This window comes from Dipodomys spectabilis, unplaced genomic scaffold (genome assembly GCF_019054845.1).
Source record: "Dipodomys spectabilis isolate Male_0828 unplaced genomic scaffold, ASM1905484v1 ptg000051l, whole genome shotgun sequence".
Classification (NCBI taxonomy): Eukaryota; Metazoa; Chordata; class Mammalia; order Rodentia; family Heteromyidae; genus Dipodomys; species Dipodomys spectabilis.
The window spans coordinates 14657007-14673543 of record NW_024870728.1 but is presented as its reverse complement, the minus strand read 5'-3'; positions in this window follow the sequence as shown (position 1 = coordinate 14673543).

Below are 16537 nucleotides of genomic sequence, written 5' to 3'. Positions count from 1 at the left end.
AAGTGGCACTGTGGCTCAAGTGGTAGAGCTTTTGCCTTGAGCTGAAGAGCTGAGGGACAGCACCCAGGCTCAGAGTTCAAGCCCCACAACTGACGAAAGAAAGAAAGAGAGAGAGAGAGAGAGAGAGAGGAAAATGTGGATTTGCAAGCCAGCGTTTGTATCTTTATTCCTCAAGAGTTTGAAAACACCAAACTCCTACCCCCTCACACAAGCTCTCATTAAATGCATATCACATTCCTCATGAATATGACATACAAAGGATGTTGGGTGTTTTTTTTTCTAGCAACAAGACTTAAGTTTTCTTCTGTTTCCTCAAGGGGCATTTCAATCAATTTTAGGTTTTATCAGTAACACAATAGAGAACATCAGAACTTTCTCTTCGCTGCAGTGTGTAAAGTCGGATTTACTCCTGAGGTTTTGACCATTTTGGTCTGACTATGCAGAGAAAGGCAAAAGAAAATTGATTCCATTGCAAAGAGTGTCCCTACAGGTCTAAATAATTCATGTCAGTCTCAATTTTCAGATATTATCTCTAGCTGGAGGCACATTATAAAAAGACCCCGAGTTCTCAGCATTTCTTTTTTGTCAAAGAGAACCAACTCACTCCCCCAGCTCATTGTCTGGGCTTTCTCCTGGAGCGTCAAGTGCCTGCATCCATGCATCCTCTTGTTCTGAGAATGTTGATCTCAAGACTTTCAAAGTCTGTTTCTAAACTTGTCAGTGCAGGATTTCCACTTGTGAATTACACAACTGCAGTCTAACTTGGGACTCCAGACTTGTGGCTCTCATCAGGTGTGTATTAAAATTACATAGAGAATTTAAAAAAAAACTTGCATGAGGGCTTCTCCTAATAATTCTGATTCATTGATTTAGGGTTGGGCCTATGCATGGGCTTTTTTTTTTTCAAATCTTCCAACTGGTTCTATTAAAAATCAGAGTTAACTAGTGCTTTCGGGAAAAATCCATGGGGGGCTTCATACATAGGTAGGGCCTACTGATTTCCTTCTCTCCACTGAAAGCTCAGGGAATGTACTGGGACTGGACACTGGCTTCTATCAGAAATGCAACTGATAGAAAGACAGTGGTAGCTAATGTATGACCAAGCCTTATCAGGCCACCAAGTAGGGTTTAAAAACTTGAGGTCAGTCCCTAGGAAAAGCGAGGTACACCCCCAAGTTCCGTAACATCCATAATCATGCCATTTTCTTTAAGTTTCAGCAAGGGTTTATTTGAGCATAGCAGGGTCAAATTAAGGAGAAAAAAAAATAGAGAAGCATTTCCTGCTCCTCATGCAGGAAATAGGAGTTAATGACTCTATTATCATATTGATCTTTTGTGACACATCTTTCCTGTCACACTAACAATTAACCTACATTTTCTTTCCTTTTTTTTTTTTTTTGCCAGTCCTGGGGCTTGAACTCTGGACCTAGGCAATGTCCTTGAGCTTCTTTGGCTCCAGGCTAGCACTCTACCACTTGAGCCACAGTGCCACTTTTGGCCTTTTCTGTTTATGTGGTACTGAGGAATCGAATCCAGGGCTTCAAGCATGCTAGGCAAACACTCTACCACTAAGCAACATTCCCAGCCCTGAATCTACCTTTGTTTCCTTCTTCACATTATTAATGTCCTTAAAGGCTGTTCCTGAAGTCTGGATTCTTCACAAAAATATGGAGTGAAAGATAGACATACAAGTGGGAATATACTTTGTAAATTGAGGCTTATTCACCTTCAGGTTGAGCTATCTTTCCAGATATCTCCTTGGCCTCCCCTGTGCTGAGTCCATGAGTCAAAACCCAGATACCATCATGCAGATACCCTACCACGATGGTCCTAGTAGACTAGATATCAATAGATAGGCATATCTGTGTATAAGCCTTCTAAGCCAACCTAAGCATGTTTGTGGCATTCACAGCAAAGTTGTTCCAAAGTGTACACCAATGTGAGAAAAACACCACATCTTCATTTCTAAATCAATGCACCTACAATGCCAGACTTCAATCATTTTTCCCAGGCTTCCTAATCTCTCCCTGCTATATGCCATCCATCATACTCAAGCATCAAAAGCCCACAGGAATATGTAGCCCTTCTTACTGCTCAGGTTCAGAGTCACTGCTTTTCTGGTACCTCCTGAGCCAATGTGGAATTGTTATTCTCCTACTGAGATTCTGCAACTTCTGGGGTTCTACCTTAGAAAAAGATTGCTGGGCCAGGCGCCAGCAGCTCACACCTGTAATCCTAGCTACCGAGGAGGCTGAGATCTGAGGATCATGGTTCAAAGCCATCGCAGGCAATTAACCACTAGAAAACCAGAAGTGGTGCTGTGGCTCAAACGGTCGGTAGAGTGCTCACCTTGAGCTGAACAGACCAGGAACAGCGCCCAAGCCCAGAGTTCAAACCCCACAACCAACCAAAAAAAAAAAAAAGGTTGCTGGTTTTTGCCTTTAAAGATAAGAGCAAAAGCTCCTTCCTCTGTTCCTCTTCCAACAATAAATACTTCATCAAAAGAGGCTTTATCTCCTCTCTTTCCTATTCCCACTGAAATCTGGAATGATTCAGCTTAACACTTTTCACTGGACCCTTCTGCAGTTAAACAAATTAAATCATCATCTATTCTGAGTAGACACCCAATCAGCCAATATTTCTCAAGAAAGAATGTGTGGACAGAAAAGCAATGCCAATATAGAAAATCCAAGCACTATACAACAAACTTAGTGTTTCTAGCTGTGGCCAGAAACTCAGATTCTGAGTCAAGAGTACTGAGGGGACTCTGCATGGCCTAGATGAAATCTGGCAAGCTTTCCAGGTACCTGGACGGAAAGATAGTGATGGTCATGGGAGGAAGATCCACCTGGGACTGAAATGAAAATACACGCTTTCCTGCAAGTTAATAAACCAGTTTCTTCCCTCAGATGTCTGCAAATTGAATTTGCAAATCCATCTGCCAGTCCATTTGTTCTGGGTATCTTAATGTCTTTATTCCCAAGAATCAGGATAAACAAATGTTTTGGGGTTGTCCTAGCCAATCACTTGGACTTCATTCAGATTGCATATTCCTACCTTTCTCTGTATCTGTGAGCTACTTCACCCATGGTATCATGTTAGGTTTTGTCTTCCCCTTAGAAGGGCAGTGCTGGTGTGCCAGTAACAACTTGGAAGTAGAGAGTACAGAAAGTGACAAATCTACTTTTTATAACAGAAATATTCTGAAGATAATCCTGAGCAACAACGATGATAATCCTGTAATACTTGAATTACTATCCTAAGAAGTCTTCAATTACGTCCATCCTCCCAGTGCTCAGAACACTGAACATTACCAAAGTATCTCAGGTCCAAAAGAATATCAACATATTAAAATAATTCCCTGGACAGTCTAAGGGACTAAAGCTCAGATTAATGATCAAAGGCTTAGACAAAATGAAATTTAGGTCAGGGACACGTGCCCTGGTGACAAGATAATGACTATGTTGGGTCATAGCTCAGTTACCAGAACCAGAGCCTAAGTCTAGAGCGGAGCATCTCACCTTCATTGCCCTTGGAAGGGTAAAGTCAAAAAGTAATATCAGGAAATGGGTACTTGAAAGGATTGGGGTGGGGTCAAGGGGAGAGGGAGAGGGAAAATGAAGAAGAGAAGTAAGGGAGAATGTAGTCAAGAATTCAACGTATGGCACCTACATACAATGGGATTTTACGTAGTCATTTATAGGGAAATTGGTGGGCCTAGAAAAAAATCATGTTATGTGAGGTAAGCCAAGCTCAGAGAGACAAAAGGCACATATTTTCTCTCATACGCAGATGCTAGATCTAACTTACACTGAGACGTGATAAATTACATAGGACTCTAGGCGTTCACACACAGTGAGACCAAAGGAGGATACCCTTAGGGAAGGAACACAAAGGCGCAAGGCCTATGTGCCTCTGATCAATGAAATAATACTGATTGTAATGAACTCCAGGACATGTAAATGAGGCTTTTCTTTTGTTGTTGTTTTTGTTTTCTATTCTTTTTTGCTTTCATTTTTCCAGTTTTGTGAGGATAGTGGGGACAGAGAAATGGAGAGACAAAAGGTAAACAAGTGCATCAGAGGTACTCATTGGATACTAACTATCTCTGAAATGAATTTACAACTTGTGGATAGAGACAGGAGGGAAAAACAGGAAGAGAGGAGGAAGGGGTGACATTATCTAAAAAGCAATGTACTCTTTATCTGATTTCTGTAACTGTAACCCCTCTGTGTATCACCTTTATAACAGTTCGTTTTTAACCATTTCTAAGTGTAATTTTTTTTCTTTTACTATCCATTGGATGTCTTTGTAGATATAAAGGCACATTCCATTGCACATATTCTGCTACGGGCATATTTATATTGTACATATAGGCAGCCTGTTTCTTTGGGTCTGGCATACTTCACTTAATATAATTTTTCCCAAGTCTTTCCACTTCCTTATGAATGGGCAATGCCATTCTTTCTGCTGGAAGCATAGAATTCCATTGTGTATATCACCACATTTTCTTGATCTGATCCATTTGTCCACTGAGGGGCATCTGTGTTGATTCCATGTCTTAGCTATGGTAAGCAATGCTGCAATTAATTGTTTTAAGAATTCAAATGGCAACTCCTTTGTATAGCTATTTAAAGATAATTTTTTAAAATGAATAAATCTCCACCAAAGACAGGTCTGGCTCCAGAGTCTGAAACATGGTAGCCAGGGGTCAAGTTTAAACAAGCAAGGATTAGGGAACAGGAATCTGACATTCACAATGCTGTATCTCAACCTTCTTCTCAGCAATGACACAGCCCTACAGCCTCTGCTCAGCATGAGCTGCCAAAAAGAAGGGGCAGCAGGGAGGGATGAAGTTAAGTCAGAAGAACGGTGACACTGTCATAGACCTGGCCCAGATTGGCATGGAGGGGTGGAGGGGGAAGAGAGAGAGAAAGAGAGAGAGAGAGAGGAACTGCATTTGTTTGTTTACATCCTCATGGTAACTCACAAACTCAGCCAAATACAGATAAAAGCTAAGTGTATGAAAAACTTTCCTAACTTCCTGACTCAGAAATGTTACTAAGTGTGTGCATCAGGATGTAGGCGGATGGAGACAGAATCCCAAGTCCCACCTAACAGGCCTCAAACGCTACTTCCTTGCCACATAGAATAGTCTCCCAGAGGTCACCAGGGTGTGCTCCTTTGCTCAGTATTTTCTAGAATGAGCCAATGGAAAGAAACTGCTCATCTTCCTCATGTCTCCTAAACTTGAAGGCGCCAAATACCCCTGGTGGCCCTTAGTTGAAATTTATATTACAGTGATGAATGAGTTTCCCCATTTCCATCCCCTCTTCAATTCTCTCTGCCTCTCTTCTCTTCATTAACTCCTGAGAAGTAACTGGAGTCCTCTAGGATTTAAGATACTATTACAGATCTTATGTGCATGCTTCTGATAGGGTGAGACCAAAGTCAGCAAAGAGGACATGGATGGAAACAGGAAGGATTTATCACATATTCTGAAATTGATTTTCTAGAGATTTTAGAAATTTTCTGGTTCCAGTGTATATCACCTTATGATGTATTTAACAATTAACAGTGGTAATGTAATTAATTCTTAATGAGTATTTCTATGAGGGTCCAGAATGAGATTAATCATGCTCACTCCTAAATTTCAGTTATGCTTGAAGAAACCAGCTTAGCGCTGGCGAGTAGAACTTATGGGGCAACTGTAGAATAGAATGAATTCACACCAGATTATGTCAAGGAGCTCAAGAGGAGTTGTCGTCAAACTTCACAAAAGAAAATTAAATGTCCCTTATTTTCCTTTTCAAACTGTCCTTTACTGAATGTAGACTTCACAAACTCTGTTTGTAAACATTCAGACTGAGCTAAAGACAGTAATGTACACCTGTACTCCCAGAAATTCCAAAGGTTGGGGATGAAGAATCACTTCAGCCCAGGACTTAATTGCCAGCCAGACCCTGTCTCAAAAAAAAAAATCTTTATTTGGTAAGGATATAAGTTTCCAAAAGGAAGAGAGAAAACAAATCAATAACTCCCGTTCTTTTACCCCCTGCCTGATTGCATTGCTTTAGTTTTCTTTTTTTAGATTTTTAAAAATTAAGGTATTTATTGTTATTATAGAGATGATGTATAGAGATTACAATTACACGAATCAGGTAATAAGTACATTTCCTTTTGAATGGAGTCTTCTATTCCCTCATTCTCTCCTAATCCCCACCCCCTCTCCTCATTTTATTTTTTTAATTTGGTTGTGTTTTGTGCTCATCCTGTAGCTGGAACTCAGGCCTTGGGCACTGTCTCTGACAGTGAAACTAGAGTTTTAGGTTCCAGGCCCAAAGTCCAGTGTTTTCACCTGTCAGGTCCTACAGCTACCTACTCCAACATACCAAATAAAGAAAGGGGTAATGTTGAAGGGTTGAGATGGGGTATTTATTATGTAGCACCAGCAGCCACAGAAAGAAGCAAAGGAAGCACTTGAGCTCCTCTTCAGTCAATATCAGGGCATATTCATGAGCTTTAGGATTAAATGGACAAAGAACTGGAGGAGAAGACAGGGAGAGATATACAAAATTATTCAACAGCTCTCGTCAACGTGTAGCTGGATTGATCCCCATGAAGAGTATCTAGAGAAGTCATTATCACTGTCATAACATGAGGGGAGCACTTTGGGACAGGATCATTGCCTGTCAAGTAATCTGTCCTGAAAAGAAATTCTGCTGTTTCTTTCATTGGGGTAGACCCCCTTCCATCCTTCCTTGTAAAGATGTCATTGATCCAGCCTGTCCTTCCTGGATTCCAAGGTAATTGCAAAAGTGACTACAGAGAGAATGGCTTAGAGCAAAGGCAGATACAACTGGAGGCAGGGATGCCACGCTTTAGGCTTCCTGCTTTTAGTTAATTTGTAGGCTCAAGTAAGGAGTCAGAACTTTTCAGCAAAAGCAGCTTCTAAGTATCTGTTACAAAGCTACTCTCAATTATTAATATGACAAGGAAAGACAAATGTGCAGCCAGTCTTCACTGGCGTTCCCCTTAAGTTCCATGCATCTGCTGCCCGGATGGTGCTGACAAGATCATGTATTTCACTTTTCAATTCACAGATTCGCTTCTATAACAGTTTCCCTGCTAAGTCATTGCTCTCAAAGGCAACTTGTCAACATTTTGCCGCACTGATTTAAGAACACAGTTCAGGTGAAAAAGGAAGTAAACACTGGCTATCCTGTGGCAGAAGAAGATAAAATAATTCATTCTTTACCATCGTCTGCTTTAACGACATTTCCAGAAATGCCAGGGAGCAAGACTTGTGGCAACCAGCATGTGGTTGAGAGTATGCTTTGTGCGCCACTAGCTCACAGGCCCAACAGATACTACCACTAGAGTGGCCCCATCTCATTTAGAATGGAAACTCGATAACCATGGACTGAGTTAAGTGCTTATGAAGGGTAGCTGATACTCAAGACTCTATTTATTGGAGAAGCTGGGTCTCAGTCCCTTCCCTGGGAATCCTCAAAGGTGGTGATGTTTTGTAGGCTTTCCTGAGTCAGTTCATCTCAGTCTCCATGGACTCTAGCCATCAATCTCCACTCTATCCATGGGCCATAGGCCACAGTTTCACAACTGCTGACCAATCTCTAGCAAATGCTGTTGTTGTGCTGCTCTTGGATGGTGAGAAGAAGCACTCCCTCCTTTTCTCAGATGTGCATGATATGCTTCCATTATACAGCTGAGCACACATTGACTGCTTCATGTGTGTGTGCATGTGTGCACACACATGCACAAACATGCACTGGTGTGCTAGTCCTCCTGGGGCTTGAACTGTGGGCCTGAGTGCTGTCCCTAAGCTTTTGTGCTCAAAGCTAGCACTCTAACACTTGAGCCATAGCTTCACTTTTCAGTTTTTTTGCTGGTTAATTGGAGATAAGAGTCTTATGAACTTTTCTGCATAGTCTGGCTTTGAACCTTGAGCCTTACATCTCAGCCCCCTGAATAGCTAATGTTACAGGTGTGCACCACTGGCACCCTGCAAGGCTGCTATTTTGACAAGATTTAGTTTAAGATTCAGAGAGCACAGAAATAAATTCTACCCTCACTATTCCAAATTAGTTTCTTATACCAGCATCTCAACATTATGTGGGAGTTTGATACCAGTTCAGAATCCCAGGTCCTATCTCAGTTCTCTTGAAGCACAATATATTTGTATGTTAACAAGTTCCTCAGCTAATCTGTACACATATTAAAGCTTAAGAAGCATAAATTGATCCAGGCACAAGTGCCTCATGGCTCTAATCCTACCTACTTGCAAGACTGAATCAGAAGGATCATGGTTCAGGGTTAGCTTGGGCAGAAAAGTTCTCAAGATCCCTTCTCAACCCATAGCTGGGTGCAGTGAGGGCATCCGGGCTGTGTGGGATCCTAATGTCATCCCAAGCTATGTGGGATGCTGAGGCTGGGGGGATTGTTGTTCTGGACCATTCACAGAAGAAAAGTCTGCAAAACACTGTCTCTTCAGAGGGAAGCTGAACATAGTGGTAAGTGCTTATGATTCTGCCAGTGACAGAAAGCCTAAAGTAGGCAGATCACAGCTCAGACACATGCCTGAGGTGGGAAGTAAGACCCTATCTCAAAAACAGTGAAAAAGAGAGCTAGGAACATGGGCCATGTGCTAGAGCATCAGCACAGCAAGTGTGAGTCCCTGACTTCAAACCTCAGTACTATCATCTCCACAAAAAGAAACATCAACACAAAAACTGTCATAGACATGTCAATTATTCACTGTTTGCCTTCCTGGACCCGCTCTCTATCTTTCTCCACCTTGTTCTCTGCCAGGAATGATGAGCTCTAATGGGCTGCATCAACAGAGCTTCTGTTATGCCTAATTTCAGAGGCTGGGAGGGAAATGAGGCTTAGCTGGCTGTGAATCTCTACATTGTAACTGCCTTGAAGAAGCCTACCCACTTCTGAGCTCTAACAGCAGCTGTCCAGGACCCTTTTTCCTCCCCCCTCCCACCCCCAGGAATTGTCTCTTTTCACATATGACTAATAACATAAATATCCACTCCTTTTAACTACTTTTGTGGTCTCCCTCTTGTCCTAATAGCAAAAATATTAAATGCAACTATATTCTAGTTACCAAAACTAGCCATTTATTCTTTGATTATCCAAGCCCATGTAAGACATCCCCAGTCTTGGTTAGTCTGGTCAGTCAAAGATAGACTTCTACCTCAGTTTTCTTTCCAATATGAGAGCTTCATCTCAATGTCCTTCCAGCCAGCATATCAGTATTAGGCTCCAGTATCCTAAGAAACAGATCCAGCAAGAATAGACATTCTTTCCTTTGTACTCAACAGAATTATTAGAAGTTAGAGAGGTATCTCCACTGTTGCCTATGTACAGTCTATTCTTCAGTGTGAAGCCAGAGAGTTCATCCTAAATGGCCAATCTACAGAGACCAATGTTTCTCAGGGACAAAGAGTGGTGAGTGGATAAAATAAAATTACAGAGCTAGACAGGGCCATATCCTGGAAGCATACAGATCATGTAGCATAGACTGCATTGTGCCATTCAGATCCAGCTCTCGGTCCACTGGTTTGGGGAATGGAGCGTTTATTCTACCAGCTGCCCAGTGTGTAGGCAGTACCAGTTTGAAGTGGAAATCTCCTTAGGGATTATCCTTGGCAGAAGCCAGCCTGACAGTCCAAGGCTACACTGTCCAGAGGGTAGCCCACATAGAATGGCTGTCAGTACTGAGATAAAGTCTTCATTCCCTTTGTTTTAGTTAGGGATGACTAGCCTAGTCAGACAGCTCTGTGGGACCAACTGAAGCTTTTTGGTAACAACACTACTGTCCAGTTTCCCTCTTTGTCTAGTTCTCTTCTTTCATATCCTTCACCAGAGTTGATCCCAAGAGAATTCACCAATAAACTTCTCTAGATTAACTTCCCTCTCAAAGTCTGCTTCTTGGTTTGTGTTGTAAGCAAAAGAAAAGTGAATCCACATAAAGATTCTGCACAGTTTATATTTACATGAGGTAAATGAACAATTCAGCAATATATAGAATACTTTATATGAATAGTAGGTAGTACAGCAAGATGTTAAAAAGCACACTTAGAGAAGAGCTCACTGAGATTTGAGGAGAAAAGAAAAAGAAGAAGGTGTGCAGAAAAGATCCACATAATGTTTTGGAGGTCTTCTTAGCAGGAGGACAGAGAGAGTAAACAGCTTGAAATTGGGACAACTTGACTGCTTCAAGGAGTATCATGAGCTCCAGTGAAATGTGAACCAAGTGAACAAAAAGAGAAGTAGCAGGAAAGCAGGCCAGAAAGGCAGTAGAGAACAGACTACATCAGATCTTATAAATCATCATAAGGGAAATGGGAGTCCATGGAGGTTCTTTGATAAAATCTGGCTTTAGTTTTGAGAGCAGGTTGAATGAAAGCAAACATGGAGACAGAGAGACCTTTGGGGATTCTCACTGCAGTGACCCATATGAATGGTGACAGTAGTTTGGTATTAGGTATAAAGGAAGTGGTGAGAAATGGTCAGGCTCTGACTTTATAATGCCTACTCCCATCCACTTCCACTCTCAATAGTTTCAATTACTATGATCAGCTGTGTCAAAAATATTAAATGGAAAATTCCAGGAACAGCATGATGAAACCTCACACCATCCTGTTCTGTCCCACTCCAATTCAACCAGGACGTGAATCTCTTTGTCCAGTGTATCCATGCTGTAGGCACTACCTGTCCATTAGCCTCTTAGTAGCTATCCCAGTCATCGGGTTGACTATGATAGTATTATAATGCTGATATAAAGAGTTCCATACTGGCCGGGCGCTGGTGGCTCACGCCTGTAATCCTAGCTATTTAGGAGGCTGAGATCTGAGGATCACGGTTCAAAGCCAGCCTGGGCAGGAAAGTCTGTGACACTTATCTCCAATAAACTACCAGAAAACCGGAAGGGGCACTGTGGCTAAAGTGGTAGAGTGCTAGCTTTGAGCTGAAGAGCTAAAGGACAGTGCCAGGCCCAGAGTTTAAGTCCCAACAACAACAAAAAAGAGTTCCATACTGTTTTAAGTTTCAGACATTCACTGAGGATCTTGGAATGTAGCCCCTACTGGATTTCAGAATCAGAGCTTAAAAAATCTCTCCTTGGACTTGAAATCGGATGACACAGAGTGGTCAAGGATCCCTCAGCATGCATCTTTGAGTGGAGTTGCCATTCCCTGAGATGAGCAAGAAGGCTGGAGGAGCAAGTTGACAGAAAAGGAGAATAGAAATCAAGCATTTGACAGGATAAATTTCTGATGTCTAAATAGCTACCCAATTGGACATGTAAAGTTATTCCCTCAAGTGGGAAGGAAACCTAGAATTTTTATGTAAAAAAGATGTTCTATGAGAGTAAGCAGTAGCAGAAGAGATCACTGCAAAAAAGAATTCAGTCGCAATATTCAGTACTTACATTTTATGCTATTATGTTCTCATATGCTATCAAATTCTCGGTGGTGTGGTATTTTCATTTTGGTATGGTAGCTGCATTGGAAATACTTTTGTGTGGAAAAATATAAGACAACACTTAGTCTTCATGTTGTTAATTCTCTTCCTTCTCTTTCTATGGGCCTTTTCTTCTCCCTCTTCAACACCTTCTTCCTGTCTCTGTTTTCTGACAATTTTATAAGTTTGCCAGTGGCCACCCATCTTTATTACTAATTGATTAATGACTGCTGAATCCTGCTACTATACCCTAATTGAACAAACTGAATCTATCTTAGACTCCTTTTTTTCTCCTCCAGACTAAAATTTCTCTTTTCAAAGCTTTTGAATATAATGAGGGAAACATATTTAGAATCACCTTCTGTTTCTCCTAGAGAAACCAGAGAACAGAAGAAAACATGTTATGAAATACAAGGAATGCATGAAATTATATCAAATCTTTTATATTTTCATTGTGAAATAAGGAATATATTAGAGAAAATAAAAAGGTAAAACATATTTAACATATGTTATCAATAAAATATAATTTATATGGATTCTTCAATTGATAATAGCTACAAAAACATTAAAATATTTGGTCTTACAGTTGTTTAGATTAACACTACTTGCTGTTTTTGGTTTTAATCTCATGCATTTGAAGCATTTCTTAATTTAATAAGAAAACACTGACTTCAATAAAATTGGTTCAAATTTTTGTCAGTACTCTGACTTTGTTTTACATAAAAATAAGAAAACATGCCAGGAGCTGGTGGCTCATGCCTGTAATCCTAGCTGAGATCTGAGAATCAAGGTTTGAGGCAAACCTGGGCAGAAAAGTTTCCTTGAGACTCTTATTTCCAATTAACCACTCAAAAACCAGAAGTGGCACTGTGGCTCAAGTGGTAGAGCACTTGCCTTAAGCTGAAGAGCTGAGGAACAGCGCCCAGGCCCAGAGTTCAAGCCCCACGACCAACAAAAAACAAGTAAGAAAATGTTGGCCCATGCTATAATTGGAAGAGTTTTTTTTTTTTCTCAAAGATACATAAGATAATGCATGTTGTATAATTGATACTACTTTAGATGTGGTGAGTTATAGTACTATATTAAGCATATATATGTGTGTGTGTGTGTATGTGTGTGTGTGTGTATGTATACACACACAAAACTTGTGTAGATATAGTAGATATAATGTCAGATTAGTACTACAAGAAAGTTAACATCAAGAATCTTAGATATGGGCTGGGAAGTTGGTTCAGTAGTAGAGTGCTTGTCTCACATGTATGAGGCCCTGAGTTCAATTCCCCAGCACCACATAAGCAGAAAAAAGCCAGAACGAGTGCTGTGGCTCAAGTGGTAGAGCACTAGCCTTGAGCTGAAGAGCTGATGAGCAGCACCCAGGCCCAGAATTCAGTCCCCACGACTGACAAAAAAAAATCTTAGATATACTTGTAAATGGACAGTTTATATATTACTTAAATATTTCCTCAAAACATATTTGTTGATGGAATATTGCATTTGTATTAAGTGCCAAGAACACAGTTATGAACCAAATATACACACTAGCTGCTCTGAGAATTAGTTTGCCTAAAGATACAGAAAATAAAAGAAGTAATTAAAGAAGACATCAAAAAATATTCTAATGGGAGAGTAAGCATTACAGTAGGAGTATAAAGACAGACATTAGAATCAATGAATTTCTGGTAGTGGAAATTATATTTTGAACATGGGGAGTGGAAGGATATACAAAGATACTTTTCAGACCTTATTTGCTTGTGATTTTCCAAGCTTTTTTAGGAAAGCATATATGGCAGTCTTTGTGGGAAAGATAAAGCAGGAGAAATAAGCGGTAGGCATTCATACTTCCAACACTGAATCTCTAGCTGAAATAGCTACACGTTCTCTTACAAAGAAAAATACATGAAGTCTATGCTAGGAAATCAACATCCCTAGAGAAAAGTTACCCGAAACAACAAAGCCTTAAAGGAACAAAATAGCATTAGTCGGATATTAGTTATTGCCTTCCGAAGGACAATATTCTGAGATGACACATTTATTCATACTCTGCAGCTGGACAAGAACTTTGCTGACTATGGTCAGTTTCATCTGAAATTACTTAGCCCAGCTGATCTCCATGAAAGGACACATGCTAAAGTTTTACACAATGAACAGTACCTCTTAGACAGTGAGTTGTTCTACCCATGTGGTCTCTTGGCCAAGTCTCCCTCCCTTTAGCCCTATAATCACACACCAGATCCCCAGAGGCCCTACTCGGATGAGCCCAGAGAAAAGGGCTGGAAAAGTGAATCTGTCTTTGGCAGGGATAGGGTGGGGCTGTTGGCTCAGACAGGTCTCTCAGGATTTCACATCTCTGGACCACCTCCTGTGTTTTAGATTTCATCATTTTGTCCTAATTTGCAGGATTGTCTTGTAAAATCTGTGAGAAAGTTACAGATGCTACTGAGAAGGTGAGGGAGGGAAATCACAGTGGCTGTGTTCAGTGTAGTTGTGAAGTGGGTTCATAATTTTAAATTTTTAAACAAAGTCTCTCCTTCAAATGGAAAGAAATCTGGAAAAGCTAAGCAGTAATATAGATACAAGCGGGGGAGCCCAACTTTCATGAGAAGCAAAATCATTTATGAAAGTTCTAGAAGTAAATCCTAATGCTCACAGAAAAAGAAATGGGGTTTAACTAAATAAATTAGTGATAGTAAAATTAATAGTCCAAAAGGAAAAAAAGCTAATTAAAATTACAAAAAAAGGAACTTGTAATAATTGGCAGAAAACCATGGAATATATGTGTCTGTATTTTTAAGTAGATACATGTAGGCATGGAAATAAAATACAAACAAGGATTTAGGACAGAGTGGGTAAATATAAAATGCTTACCAATATTTTTGGTTTCTTCAACAGTTAAAAGACTATGTAAAGCAAAAAAAAGTATACAGAACTTTTTGTGGTGGGCTTGCATGTAGAAATTCATGAAAGCAACAGTGAGACAAAAGGAGAAAAACAAAGCAAACTAGTATATATGTCTTATATAATGTAATGTAGTATTATTTTAAATGGGCCATGATGAGTTAAAGATGCCTGCTGGAAATCATGGAGAGGTTGGTTATTAGAGGTTTTGACATAGGATGCGATGATTTTCACTGGGGCACGGATATCTTATAAATTCAGGCTACTATAAAAATGCCATGGGGCTGGGAAGTTGGCTCAGTGGTAAAGCGCTTGCCTTGCATGCCTGAGGCCCTGGGTTCGATTCCTCAGCACCACATAAGCAAAAAGAAAAGAGCCAGAAGTGGTGCTGTGGCTCAAGTGGTAGAGTGCTAGCCTTGAGCTGTAGAGCTGAGGGACAGCGCCCAGGCCCAGAGTTCAGGCCCCACGACCAGACTCAAAAAAAAAAAAAAAAAAAAAAAGAAAGAAAAAATGCCATAAAATGGGTCCTTACACCAGTAGAAATTTGTGCCTCATAGTTTAGAGGCTAGAGGCCTGGGGCTAGAGGACCAGCTTGGTGGGACTCTGATGGGAGTTGTAGACAGCTATCTTTCTGGTATATCCTCCATAGTAGAAAAACAATGAGAGTTCTCTGGGGCCTTTTGGTAAAGTACTAATACCACATATAAAGGGTCCCTTCTCAAGGTTTGACTTCATCCCAAAGGCTCCATCTCTCATCACATTGGGGGGAGGGGGAGGGGAAAGAATCTTAATGTATGAATTTAAGGATACACTGCAGGAACAGAGTTCTACTAGGCGACATGTAGAGTGTCACCAACTAGACTTTCCCTTTTCTGTTTGAAGCATGTCCTCCCTAACCCAGCTTTACTCCACCCCCATTGAGACTGTAATAAAGCACTAGGTCAGAACTAAGAGAGCTAACCATTGTAGACTCCTCTCTCTCTCAATTGTATAATGTCATTGAATTGAAACATGCAGCTCATTTAGCATATTAAAATGTATTTTATGAAATGAATTATTGAATATACCAAAGAGTGGAGACCCCTGTTAAAGGAATGGGATTAAAGAAATGGTACAAGAGTTCCCTTTTATCTACCGCATAAAACATTTATCATATTTTCTTGTCTTTGGAGTCTAAAATGTCTTATGCAAATAGAAACATGTACTCTTAATTTAAATCATTGCTCTTCTTGTTTCCAAGGAAAGCTAAAATTTCAAGATGGATGTACTTGGAGTAGTAGAAAGGCACAGTCTAAACCCAGGCACCAATGGCTCATATGTGTAATCTTAGCTACTCAGGAGGCTGAGATCTGAGGGTCATGGTTCCAAACTTGACCAGGTAGGAAAGTCTGTGAAACTCTTGGTCCAATTAACCACACACAAAAAGCCAAGAGTAAAGCAGTGGCTCAAGTGGTAGAACACTAAACTTAAGCAAAATAAACTCACAGACAATGCCTAATCCTGAGATCAAGCTCTAGGACAGGCACAAAACAAAAATGGCACAGTCTAGCAAGCATCAGATCACTGTCTGATGACATGAGATCATAAGACATAAGATAATGGAACACAAGTCAGGTTTCAATGCCAATAACAGATTGATAGGTAGATAATATCATATGGAACTCTCTCTTTTTTTCTGAGTAGTCTCAATCAGCCCAAATTCCACTGCACAATTTAGAAGTTAATTGTGCACAGACAACCCCAGTTTATGTTTCAAGAATTCATCTGTTGGTTTCAGTGTTTGGTTTCTCAGCACACAAATTCCTCTAGACACAGTATTATAAATCATGGCTAAATCTTCAAAACTGCCCACAAAAGACTCTTTAAAGTTAATATATTTGAAATGTATACTAACATGGTGCCATATTAACTATACAAAACCAGCATTTGTAACTATTTATAGGGGGAAATGCATTCCATTTTGCAAGTGGGGGTTCAGGACTGCCTAAGAGAGGAGAGGAAGGGTTTTGGATTGGGGGGACACCTGGGACTCCTTCACTTTCTGGATGTCAAGAGAAGCATTGAAAGTGGCCATCTGTTGTCCATCATCTATTCACCTTCATCTGGAATTAATACTTTGATCTCACTCAAGGGAACAACCTCTTCCCTC